Genomic DNA, 13,832 nt, shown 5'->3' with positions numbered 1-13,832 from the left:
TCTGGTTAGCTTGTTGTAAGACTGGTGTGACCGGGGAGAGATGTTAAACAATCGTGTCCAGATCGTACCCTTTCTAAGATTGGACTTTAATGAGCCCCTTGAGTGGCTTCATCATTGTGGACACCGCCTTCATTTTACCTTACCTGTTGCAAAGATGCTAACTCTGCAAAAACAAACAGAAATCTTTGGTATTTGATGTCCTCCATGTTTCATTTTCGCAACGTGTCATAGTAATATATAAAACGTAAATATGTATTCACATTTTGCTACATGGAGAAATATTCGTAGAAATATTAAACAGAATCTTCCTTAATAAAGTGAAGATTAATTTTATGTTTATGAAAATGATTTGGCTACGAAGAAATTTAAAGAAAAACCATCATTAAAATGTTTCCATAATTTCGCATCGAATGAAACCATAAATGAATTAAAGAAGATTAAATTGAAAGTTTGTAAGAACCATTTATAGAATAAATGAAAGCTACATGTAACTCAAAATTCTATAACTAGGAAACCCTTATTGTTGATCTACGGTGATTTGGCTAATAAGTGACAATATGAGTGTAAAGTGTGGATTTATCGTGTCATATCGAAGTTTGCAGGTTAAGTGTTAATATTATCTACCAAGTTGATACATCTGTTTCAGCATTGTTATTACCTTATTTCTGTAGTCCAATCGCTCGAGACCAGACTATGACCGACCTGAGACTTGTTCTCGCTGCACTACGATCAAATCATGATCTCTGCTCAACATGTTAACTTATACCTGTTGCGTTACATAATATAAAGCGTATATATAGCAGTATTCAAGATACAGGATCAATAATAACACAGCATATAAGCCGATAACTTGTATTGGAAATTAGTAGTGTCTGTTATGATATAAATGTCTTCCCTTCGATAGTTTACTCAACTTTCAATATTGAAGAAGGCATCGGTTATACCTGTATTAATTGCAAAGTATATATTTAAATATTTTACCTCGGAATTACATATTTTCTACTCCAACTGTTACATACTACAATGATATATTCCATGGTGATTGAAATGCTTAGAGTAGGTATCATCCTCTGTATCAACCTCAATTTTCCACAGGTATAGCGCGGGTGGATTTATGGATGGTCACACAATTAGGTATAACCGTTCTGCTACATTTACCTTATAAGAACGACATGGCTTATTGTACGAGATGATTCATGGCTGCTATATTGGAGCGTTATGTCGGCTCTGCTGTCTGATGTACGCCAGCTTTCTGTTATATATGCCCATTCTAGGGATAGATAGAGCTGTTTGACGTAAGACTGCTCTGTTGTCTGCGATACGCTGTCGGTAGCAGACGACATCATTGAAAGCATGGCGTGAACCTAAGCGTTATTCATACGGTAAAAAGAGACGTCATTCATTTTTAATTTTTTTTCTTAAAGTAAGATGTCGACTTTTAGCCTAGGCAACTTCAATTCAAGAAAAATGTTTTAATAAGGAGAACAAAGCTAGAAAGTAACTCGAGGAATGAGTTTATACAAGTTTGCAGCTCCGAAGATCAGTGGTTCTTTCGGATTGGTCAAGTTCTTTTTGCGAAGTGATATATAATTGGAATGACAGTTATAGTGGACAGATGTTTCGGACCAACACGTGGATAATGTAGCATGGTATCGATTAAATACAGGTAAGTAGATGTTATAGATAAGTTTAAAGGTAACAGGTAATTCCAAAATACATAGAGTAATGCACTTTAAGACTACTCATGTAATTGTTTGCTTTGATCGTTGTTGATTGAGGAAGTGCAATAGGCTTGTGTTTACAAAACTATCGGAAACGATCTATTATATATTGATAGTTGTGTGGTTTTTACAAATATGTACACCGTCTGAGCGTGACATTAAACTCATTTCATCAGGTTCTTGATTCAAGAGGCATATCAGACTGCATCGTCCAGGTCTCAATGTGTATCGAACTTACTTTACAGATTTGGAAATGCATTTTCCTAAAGAGTTGGTGGAATAAAATGCAATAAAAAGTTAGCAGTTCATTTATTTAGTGTCGAAACTATAAATATATGTAATTTAAAAGACTGCCTTTTCGCTTACGATTTATAGCAATACGTAACACGTTATAACGTTGTCTTGTTTTTAAAAAAAAAAAAAAACTAAATTTCCAAGGCCGATGATGTATTGACATAAATGGTCACGTGAAATCAAACGAAACGTTCGTTATCGTAGAAGTTTATTGGTAGAAAATATTCAATTGGTAAAAGTATACATTAACGGTCTCTGATATTTAATATTCCAAACGGGTACTTGATTTTGCTGTTGTAGATAATCAATATGTTGCACACATGTTCATTGTTAAAGGTGTTCAAGTGATGCAATTTTCATTTATGTTTATAGACGTTCGATTTAAAGTCGTGTGCATTTACTTTTGGTTGATTTTCACCCGACTACATTCTAGTTAAACCGAAACATCAATTGCAATGCTTTTATCTACTAGAATGTCGGTGCATACAACACCCGCGTGTAACTAAATGACATTTAATTGGATGCAAATGTTTAAAATTACTCGTCATACTGATGTGTGATTACCGGATACGCCATCGAACAGAAGTTCGCTTATTTCTCGGAAGATAATTTCGTTCTGTTATTGTTTGCAAAAACACAACACCGTAATTATAAAGTAATAACTGTTTAAACAGAACCATTGTATTATAACTGCCACTCAATGCAAACAAGCTATGGTTAGGCAGACACGCATAGGAGGCTAATAAAACTAAACAGATATATGTATTTTTTTGATCTTTTGGAGATAGTTCAAATTGAGTTTGTAAAACAGATTGGCTGGTAGTATTATCGGATAGATCTTGTCCTTGAAACTGAAGCTCGTGTGGTTATTTTTATGACAACGAGATTTCGTTACAATCAAACCACTGGGTATTATCAAAGTATTTTTAGAGCTTTAGGACAACTTGACTTGCCAGGCACCATCGTTTAACTGTTCATAATGATTTTAAATAGACGTTTTGTTGTTAAAAACATTGTTTCTTTATATAACAGATATCAGAGTTAAAAAACAACATGAACAACAAAACATCCATAAACAATACCACGTGCTTAGTGTCGGGATGTGAAAGGATGACTATTGTTTTTTGCTTATATGTATAGTTAAAACAGGGCGTTGTTCTTTAAACCAGATTTTCTGTAAAAAAAAAAGAACACATGCCAAAAATTAATTTTATAATTTAAAATCAAATAAGGAAATAAAAACCGCACGAACTGCGGTGACAGAATAGAATCCTACATAGAAACAGGAGGCAAATCCAGGTTTTTCGGAATAGCAAATATTTGTCTATACCCCATTTAGTAAATGTCATGACCTCTAAAGTCAAATTTAGGAACTTTGATACAATCGGTCTAGGACATAGAACAAATAGAACACGTGGGTATTGCAGTTTCCTTGTTGGATATCAACTCTTTCCTTATATTTTGTCTGAAATATCGGTAAGTATGTTTCAAAAATTACTGGTATTTCTCTCTTCAATAGAAACATCAACATGATATTTTCACTATCAAAACTGAATATTTAAACCGATGAAAATACAGAATACAAAACCAATAGATATAATAACCGATCAGAAAGTTTGACTTATTTTAAAACAGAAATAAGCAGACTATAGGTTTTTGCTACTGATATTATTCGCAAGGTGAACCCGCAGGGGTGTTTACATTTAGTGATTTTAAAATTTATAATCGGTCTTGAAATGCGAAACACGTTTATTCATACAATATTTCTATAGAAAGTAAAACATCGTTGTATAAGCTTAAAAATAAACAGATATTCTTATTTTAACCATTATGAAATGCAAATGATTCCGTACTGTAAAATCCTTTCTCGTATTTCAATTTTGAAATGTTTCTGATCGTAAATGTTGCACGGTTGTTTGCCAATCTAACAAATAAAACGAATAGCAGACGCGTATTAATTGTCCCTTTAATCTTGGTGCTGATTTGTCACGCAAACAATAAAACGCTTTTAGTTTTAATGAACATCGCTTGATTTAAAGGACTTTCTGCACAAATAAATTACACGAAACTAATATCAACTTCAACTGAAAAAGGATGGCCGAGTTTAATTGGATACGATTCTGTAAATCATGGTACCAGATACGATTAAATCCTGGGACATACTAAGACTTCCTACCCATAGTGAGGCCATAAATACAAAGTAAATACAAATATAATTCCTTCATGAACCATCTTCAATGGAATGAACAGGTATAAAGTAATCACAAATTACGAGATGCAATCTCTTTTAATAGCGACTTTAAAGAAAAATAATAGCTTAATCATTAATTTAAATTCAATTGCTACATTTTAATGTTAAATTAACGTCAAAATATAATTAAAACGCCGGGTTTGATATAGAATCTAATTGTGGTGGAACATGTTCTTCTCCATGGCTATTAAGAGGGTTTTAATCAATTAATTTTTATATAAAGTTATTTAAAAGTTAAGGAAAATTAGAAAATAAATACTTGTGAGTTATTATGCATTTAAAATAAAATACACAAAGACAAAATCCGCACTCAAAGTCAATTAAAAACGACGACAGCCAGAACTTAAGAGAATAGAAAAAAGAAAAGGAAATATAACGGATCCAAAAAAAAAAAAAAAAAAAAAGGATTATTGGGAAAGTTGTGGTTGAGTTTTAACGTCCTCGTCACAGCTACGGTCATATGAGGTCGGCTGACCAGGAATAAACCGTAGAAAAGAATGAGCAAGAAAGTAAAAAGAGGACACATATAGATATTAAGTATTGCGATGGGGTCAGCAGGCAGATAAGTTTTGGTTTTAATGTCTCCTTAGCAAAAGAGCACATAATAAAACCCACTATTCCGCAGGATGGCAACATGTGTGTCCCCTTACGAGAAGCTGCAGTAGGGTACAGTAGCAAATCCTTTGCATATGCGGCACCCGTAAAATCCTGGCACTTAGGTACATTGAGGGTCACAAACGATCTAAGAACATGTCTTCAGTTATGTAACCTCTTAAAAGTAGAAATCTGGCTAGGATGACGACCCAAAACATCTTCAATGTAGACTGAATCAGTCCATATTGAAAAATAAATTGGTTGTCATCCTGGCAGATATCTCAAGGGTGCAAACAAATCCTCTGTCGAGAAAAATTCTGCTTCTTATAACTGACTCTAGAATAGAACTTCGGCATACATACTCTTTACGCTGGGGAGTCTGGAATACTACTGTCGGTGAAACGGACTTCACCGACCCTGACATTAAAGTCGATATTTTTATGATAGGATTTAGAAATATGTTGACCTTTATTGTAATGCTGTTGATACATGTCGTAGTTCGATAGTGACGAGACTCGTTATTGTCACGACATAGAAAAGTCCTATTGTTTGGAAGTGAGTTGGCCATTATTGCCATACTGTAGGATAATGTTACAGATTTTGGAAGTGAGTTTGGCCATTATTGCCATACTGAAGGATAATGTTACAGATTTTGGAAGTGAGTTTGGCAAGTTTTGCCATACTGTAGGATAATGTTACAGATTTTGGAAGTGAGTTTGGCAAGTTTTGTCATACTGTAGGATAATGTTACAGTTTTTGGAAGTGAGTTTGGCCATTATTGCCATACTGTAGGATAATGGTACAGATTTTGGAAGTGAGCTGGTCATTACTGTCATGCTGTTTGTAAAATCATAGAGTTTGGTTGTGAGGTGATTAGCATTGTCATAATACTGTAGGTAAATGCCATAGAGTTTGGTGTGAGGTTACCATTATTGTCATACAGTAGGAAAATGTCATAGAATTTGGTAATGAGATGATCAGTATTGTGTTGCTGTAGGTAAATGTCATGGAGTTTCGTAGTGAGGTGATCGCTATTGACCCAGACGTTCCTGAGGGTGAAGCAAAACTAGTTAAAGTACATTAAACATCCCCATTCCCTGTGGAATTTATGAAGATCGTTTTGTTGGATTTAGTCTAGATATTCTCAAAAAGGACTACAGACATATATATATATACTCTTGTTTTTATATTTTTTCATCTTACGTATTTAGAAAATTGCACCCAGGAACTGTAAATGCACATATCTTATGTTAAGTTTACCAACTATATAAGTTTATTATAACTATTATTAGTACTGTCAGATGTATGTTAACGTCCTTTTCAAAATAAATATTCCAAAACAATTTGATGTTGCCATGCATCGTACAGAATTGTAGTTGTTTGAAGAAAAAAAAATGAAATTGAAATAATCATAAAAACAAAATAAGAAAGCTATAGGGGTAGCACTTTGGACCTTGACATTAATATGCCTACATTTTACCAATGTTGCTACAGTACTTGTACATGCATACAGGAGGCACGATAGTCTAGTGGTAGAACGCCGAGCTTCTGACCGAAGAGTTGCGGGTTCGAGTCACGGCACGGCACTGTGTTGTATCTTTGAGCAATATACTTTACTCCGTTTGTTCCAGTCAACTCAGCTGTAAATGAGTACGTGGGTGGGCAGTGCAAGAATCGTTGAATGTTAGCTGTGAGCGCCGAAATGGCAGCACTGGCTGTATGCTACCCAGGGAGTTGAGAAAGATATTGGCTGGTTGCATAGGCACGGATAATAATTTGTGAACCGCTTTGAGACTACCTACGAACTAGGTTGTGATAAGGCGGTATATAAGAACCTCGTTAATATTATTACTTAATATATAGGTAAAGGAATTTTACAAAGACAAAATGAATGTCCAATCTATGGGCCACAAAGCGCATGAAAAACATGACAGGGGAGTTCACTCTAAGCCAATTGTTTCGGTACGTTCATCTACTTTATAGAAAGGAGACCATTCCAAGTTAAAAAAAAATATCGGAATGGAACTCTTCCTCGCGCTTATAACTGATGCAGTGGAACCTTAACCTTAAACGGTAAACAACGAAGGGAAGAAACTCCCTTTGTTTACTTTATTTTATATATGCAATGAGAAAACCGACAAGTCTACACATCTTTTTAAAGTGGAAAAATCCCTAGCGACATGCCTTGAATATCGTAAAATTTCCTAAACTAACGTGTATTTTTTAAATACACTCCGATATTTCAATATTTAACAAGCACTTTTCATTATTCACTCATCAAATTTAATTGCGTTTTATTCGGACTTGATGAGATTAAATTGAAGACAGCTCATTAAAACATAATTGCATAAACGTTCATTAATCTGAAAACAAGTGTCAAGATGTTCTATAACAAATCGGTGTTTTTCCCAGCGAATTGAAATGAAAACCCCAAAATACAACTGGTGTGTCACGTCTTTATTCTGTTAAAACAATTAAGTGAAGCTCGTGGTTTGTAATTAAACTAGGGAGATTCATGCAGGCAAATAAAATGTACTTTTCAATGCCTTACCAGTACGAATCTTGGATTTGATCCGAAAACACTGCTTCGTTTATGGCGCTAGGTGAAGCACGTTTTATGGAGAAAAATACGACATCGTTAACACCAGACACCCTACAGAATATGTTTTATGGAAATTGAAACGAATATAGAAAGGGTAATAGAATCAACAATAAATATCACCGCATGTTTAAATGAAGTTGATATTTTATTCTTTAGTTTGTTTGTATGTTTGATTGTTTGTAGATGTATGCCCTTGCAATCGGCTAAGGAAATATGATAGGTTTTAATTCAAGGGGTTTAACGTCCTTTTAACAGCTGAAATCATCTAAGGACGTGTCTCCTAGTTTAATTCGAGGGGTTTAACGTCCTTTTAACAGCTGAAGTCATCTAAGGACGTGTCTCCTAGTTTAATTCAAGGGGTTTAACGTCCTTTTAACAGCTGAAGTCATCTAAGGACGTGTCTCCTTGTTTGTAATGTATGCGTGCATGTGTTTGTGTGTTCGAGGCTGTATGTTGGTATATTTGCATCTTTGTGATAACGCGGATCTGATGCCAACTTTATAGTGCTGCCTCACTGAAATACCAAGCTGATGCAATTCACCCGGTCACTGTATACTGACAAGGGGTTAACCAGTTGTTTAGATTACCCAGAAAGTGCTGATAGGTAAGTCATGTAAAGATGGCGACGGCTTCAAAGGAGGATGCAGGCCTTCCACAGAGCACTTTAAACTTCCGAAGCACTTAAATGTTACAACGTGGACAAGTTAGCATGACACAATGACAAGCCATGTATACCTACGACAGGCTAGCCCTTCTGTACCGTCACCCATTCAAATCCGAACGTCAATCAGCTATCTGCAAGTACCAATTTTCAGGACATTGGTTGTCTGTGGAATGTACTAATTACGTTCTTCGCAAGGGCGTTCGTTCGACACTCAAACAAAACACGAGGATTCCCAAGGAAGCTGTAACTGGGGGGAGGGGGGGTGCAGTTAGAAAGAAGCGAAAGGATATACGAAGATCCCAAATGTGCAATGATGATATGAGCGAAATTTCAAAACGTTATATCAATATTTGTTAGGTGACCTAGATCTTTGTGTATTGCTCCCTGCACACAATATGGCCTTGTTCATACACACTTGGTATAATTTAACCGCATTTATATCCCGAATCGAGCATTCTATGATACGCCATTAATCACAAAGACTTGTAATGTCGTTATGTTGCGACATGTCCCTAATCCAATATCCTGTGTCCCTGTTATCATGTTTTGAATCTAGCATCCTTTGGCCTTGCTTCACAAACCCATTAAAAGTAGTATTGGCTAAACCCAGCTAACAACGTATATCCTGTATTTATCTGAAACAGGTTCACGTCTATGAGTCGATTTAAGCATTTGTTCGACAATGCAGTCAATGGATGCCTGCATATTGACTTTTACCTTCATCAGACGAATATTAATTCAGGACATCAAAGAAAGAATTTTCTAACATAGTTTGTTACACATGTGGTTAGCTTTAAAGACTTATCGCTAATGAAATGCCAGCAAACCTACTTTATCATTATATAGCAATGGAATAGGAAACTGCAATTTTTTTTTTATAAAAGATGAAGAACGATGTGTTTACACGCCACATTATGAAAAATTAGATATGATAGAAGAAAGAACAAAACAAAGTTGTTCGTTAGGAAGCTGAGGCACCTATTTGTTTGTTATTCAGGTTACACATGTCAACCCTTACGCATTTCTAACAAAAAATGAATTGTACAAATATCAAACTCTTAAAAATTAATTTCGACATGGAGTAAACGTCAAGTACCTACAGGACAAAGGTCAATATGGAGTATACGTCATATTCTTACAGTAATAATGGCAACATGGAAAAGTATTACACAAGAGAGACGAATGAAGGACATCCACATGTGGATGCTTGGACAAAATTTGAGTATTGATACATTATACGTAAATAAATAACACTGCATAATGAAAAAGGTCAACATAGAGTATATGTCAAAAGCTTTAGAAAACAAATTCAACATAGAGTATGTATCATAGACTACAAATATAAAGTCAACATAGAGTATGAATCATAGACTACAAATATAAAGTCAACATAGAGTGTATGTCATAGACTTCAGAAATAAGGTCAACATAGAGTATGTCATATAGACTACAGAAATAAGGCCAATATAGAGTATGTGTCTTAGAATACAGAAATAAGGCCAACATAGAGTATGTCTCATAGACTACAGAAATAAGGCCAACATAGAGTATGTCTCATAGACTACAGAAATAAGGCCAACATAGAGAATGTGTCATAAACTACAGAAATAAGGCCAACATAGAGTATGTCTCATAGACTACAGAAATAAAGCCAACATAGAGTATGTGTCATAGACTTCAGAAATAAGGCCAACATAGAGAATGTGTCATAGACTTCAGAAATAAGGCCAACATAGAGTATGTGTCATAGAAAACAGAAATAAGGCCAACATAGAGTATGTGTCATACACTACAGAAATAAGGCCAACATAGAGTATGTATCATAGACTACAGAAATAAGGCCAACATAGAGTATGGCTCATAGACTACAGAAATAAAGTCAGTATAGAGTATGCATCATAAACAACAGAAATAAAGTCAACATAGAGTATGTGTCATAAACTACAGAAATAAGGCCAACATAGAGTATGTCACATAGACTACAGAAATAAGGCCAACATAGAGTATGTCTCATAGACTACAGAAATAAAGTCAGCATAGAGTATGTATCATAAACAACAGAAATAAAGTCAACATAGAGTATGTGTCATAAACTACATAAATAAGTCAACAAAGAGTGTGTCTCATAGACTACAGAAATAAGGCCAACATAGAGTATGTCACATAGACTACAGAAATAAAGTCAGCATAGAGTATTTATCATAAACAACAGAAATAAAGTCAACATAGAGTATGTGTCATAGACTTCAGAAATATAGTCAACATAGGGTATGTCTCATAGACTACAGAAATAAGGCCAATATAGAGTATGTATCATAAACAACAGAAATAAGGCCAACATAGAGTATGTCACATATACTTCAGAAATAAGGTCAACATAGAGTATGTGTCATAGACTTCAGAAATAAAGTCAACATAGAGTATGTGTCATAGAATACAGAAATAAAGTCAACAAAGAGTATGTCTCATAGAATACAGAAAAAAGGTCAACATAGAGTATGTGTCATAGACTTCAGAAATAAGGTCAACATAGAGTATGTCTCAAAGACTTCAGAAATAAGGTCAACATAGAGTATGTGTCATAGACTACAGAAAAAGGTCAACATAGAGCATGTGTCATAGACTACAGAAATAAAGTCAACATAGAGCATGTGTCATAGACTACAGAAATAAAGTCAACATAGAGTATGTTTTATAGACTACAGAAATAAGGTCAACATAGAGTATGTGTCATAGACTACAGAAATAAGGCCAACATAGAGTATGTGTCATAGACTTCAGAAATAAAGTCAACATAGATTATGTGTCATATACTTCAGAAATAAGGTCAATATAGAGTATGTGTCATAGACTACAGAAATAAGGCCAACATAGAGTATGTGTCATAGACTTCAGAAATAAAGTCAACATAGATTATGTGTCATAGACTTCAGAAATAAGATCAACATAGAGTATGTGTCATAGACTACAGAAATAAAGTCAACATAGAGTATGTGTCATAATCTATAGAATTCAGGCCAATATTGATTTTAGTTTATGTGTCACAGTTTTTAGAAATAAGGATAAATTGAGGGTGTATCTTAAACTGAAGAATTCAGGTTGATAAGGAGTTCTATATAAGTTTTAGAATTAATTACAAAATGGAGTATGCATTAAGGACTGCAGAAAGTAAAGTCATTATCGAATGTGTATCGACGACTTAAGAAATAAATACACAAAAAGAGAATGAAAAACTAATAAAATAGTATTACTTTCACAGTAGTATAACACAAATCACCTCCGCGTCAGCCAAATATTGATACACGTACATTTGTAATATCCTTCTATTTCTTTCTGGGTGATCTATATATTGATTTTTTTGATACCCAGCATTTTGCTCTATGTGACTTTTCTACTGAAATAAAACACACAGTCTCCTCAACAAACACTGTCTGGTATGTAACCGGCACACCTACCAATCGTATGCATTCATAATTTGCTATTCAGCTTCCGAAGTCATATTGGCGGGGGAGTGAAGTTACAGATGACTTAATGACCGATGGATTGGTATGTGAATTATATATGAGTCCATGCAGACTTGCCTGGTGTGTACAATAATGCGTTGGAGTTGATTAACTGAGTAAGGCTTTCACGGAAGGAACACATACATTGTCATACTTGCCATTTTGCTTAACGTTTGGCTTCTAGTGTCATTGACCATAGACATGCTGCTATGTGACTTAAGCCTGCTTATGCAATTTCCAAAACGTAAACATCGAAAACCAAATTCATCAAATATTTAATTCTGAAAGGAAAAACAAATATGATATATGATGTTCACTTTTTCCTATTTTATTGCATCTTATTTTTATTTTATTTTTTATTTTCTTCGGCGGGTGGGAGTGGGGGTGGGGGGAAGGAGGAGGAGGTTGTGGATGTTGCCTGACTACGGGATTACCATTGGAGCTATTCTACTATTTACTATTGATCGAGACCATCTAAAACCTCGTAATATGTTACAATAAAACCGCACATACAGCTTTATTCATATTCCGACATGGACCACAGGGGAAATCTCCCCACCGATACCGGCAATACGCCCATGCTGGGTCGTGACCAGTTGAGCGCCGACGTCTGAGCACTACCAAGGGTGATAAGGTTCTCCTTCTCTAGAATGTATTCTTGACCGTACATACACGACCCCCAAATAACCAGCGTGTAATACAGGTCGTCTATCTGCGCAGAACAAAATTGTTTGAGATTTGGATGAAGGCAGTGAATATTCATAAAACTAAAATGGGCTTCATTGAATATAATTTACTAAAACTTCATGGTTTACCTTTCAGATCTAACTGGAAAAAGTACTAATTAACAAATTTAAAACGGAACGGAATGGTTTAATTAGAAATTCGGATATTAGCGGGGTTTTTGTGATGTTTGTTTGGTTGCTTTGTTTCGAGTTTAAAATCAAAGATATATATATGTCAAGATTATAAGCAATAGTAACGTGTTCAGTGAAAATATATATCTATAACCACCGCATATTGTGAACAAACTGACGTCAATATTTTCATCGTAGATGTTTATTGTTTGCTTCAGATCAATACCGTCGGACGCTCAAGGCACGCTATGGGCTGCACACTTAGATATACATTTTCTAAACAGAACAAGAAACTCGAGTCAGAGCGAAAAAACTAGGACGGTATTGTATGTTAAACAAATTGATCATTCAAATGCTTTCCTGGAAGGCATTTCCACATGGGCGCATTTGGACGCCTGTTGTATATTTTTTGTGATTAATTGACAATTTACCAACCGAGTACGCCTAATTAGACAGACAGAGTCGGCAAACTGTTGGAGGTTGCTCGTCTTATACAGACGAAGGACAATAGCTGAGTGGAATGAGCAGCCACATAGCCGTAAAAATTCAAATTACTTTTGGGAAAACACATATACTTGCAAATAGTCTATTATTCAAAGTCAGCAGCAAATTTCTCAATCTATCATTTTTAGATGGTGACACCGGTTGCCTTTATGTTAATTTCTTGAACGACGGTCAGAAACAGTTGTAAGAAATAGAGGTCAGTACGCACAAACATGGGGGTTACCCAGGAGTGCTAAACAACAACTGTCCTCAAATTTGAAAAGTCTGCTTGTGGAATATCCCTTTCCTGTATGACATTTCACACTATTGATGTTGTTCTATCAAACTATAATTATGCACTTATAATTATTTTTGTCAAAATGCAGGGATTTATGCCGATGGATATTATATATTGTCACGTTATTTGTATGGTGAAACTTTAAAACTTACAGACATTAACATAGATTTTGGAAATACTGCTCAAGAGGGAGGAAAAAAACAAGAGAATAACAGAATGTTAACAGAACCGTCATTCGAACTCAAAACCGGTACAAATTGGGCAAAATGTGAACTAAGGGAAGATTTGTATGAAGGTACTTGAAAAAGGTGCGAGAAACAAAACCATGTATTCTTGAAGGGTAAGCGTCTTCCGCTTCATCGATAACATCCGTCATTTCAGGTCAAATCAAAAAATAAATCAACTTTTAGATCATGCAAAATGTATCATATTTCCCCATGAGATCATGTTTCGACCACTTAACTGCATCCCTGGAACCGGTGTCCGGCAGCAGTCGACATGTTAACATGTTAACACCGTTGAGTAGGAAAGCAGGGGTTATACTATAAGGAACATGAAAGTTCAC

At 35.1% G+C, this 13,832-nt stretch overlaps 1 protein-coding gene across 1 annotated transcript in view; it reads left to right on the top strand.

Annotated features, from left to right (window-relative positions):
* Window positions 1-1,226: 1,226 nt before the first annotated feature.
* LOC110452913 (somatostatin receptor type 3-like) overlaps window positions 1,227-13,832 on the top strand; it is a 70,365-nt gene continuing 57,759 nt past the window's right edge. The window contains exon 1 of the mRNA XM_021501667.1: window positions 1,227-1,666. The gene's annotated coding sequence lies outside the window, so the exon portion shown is untranslated. The remainder of the gene's footprint in view (window positions 1,667-13,832) is intronic.

This window comes from Mizuhopecten yessoensis, unplaced genomic scaffold, assembly GCF_002113885.1.
Source record: "Mizuhopecten yessoensis strain PY_sf001 unplaced genomic scaffold, ASM211388v2 scaffold6971, whole genome shotgun sequence".
NCBI lineage: Eukaryota > Metazoa > Mollusca > Bivalvia > Pectinida > Pectinidae > Mizuhopecten > Mizuhopecten yessoensis.
Note: the sequence above shows the minus strand (reverse complement) of the source record. Positions and strands in the feature narration are given on the sequence as shown.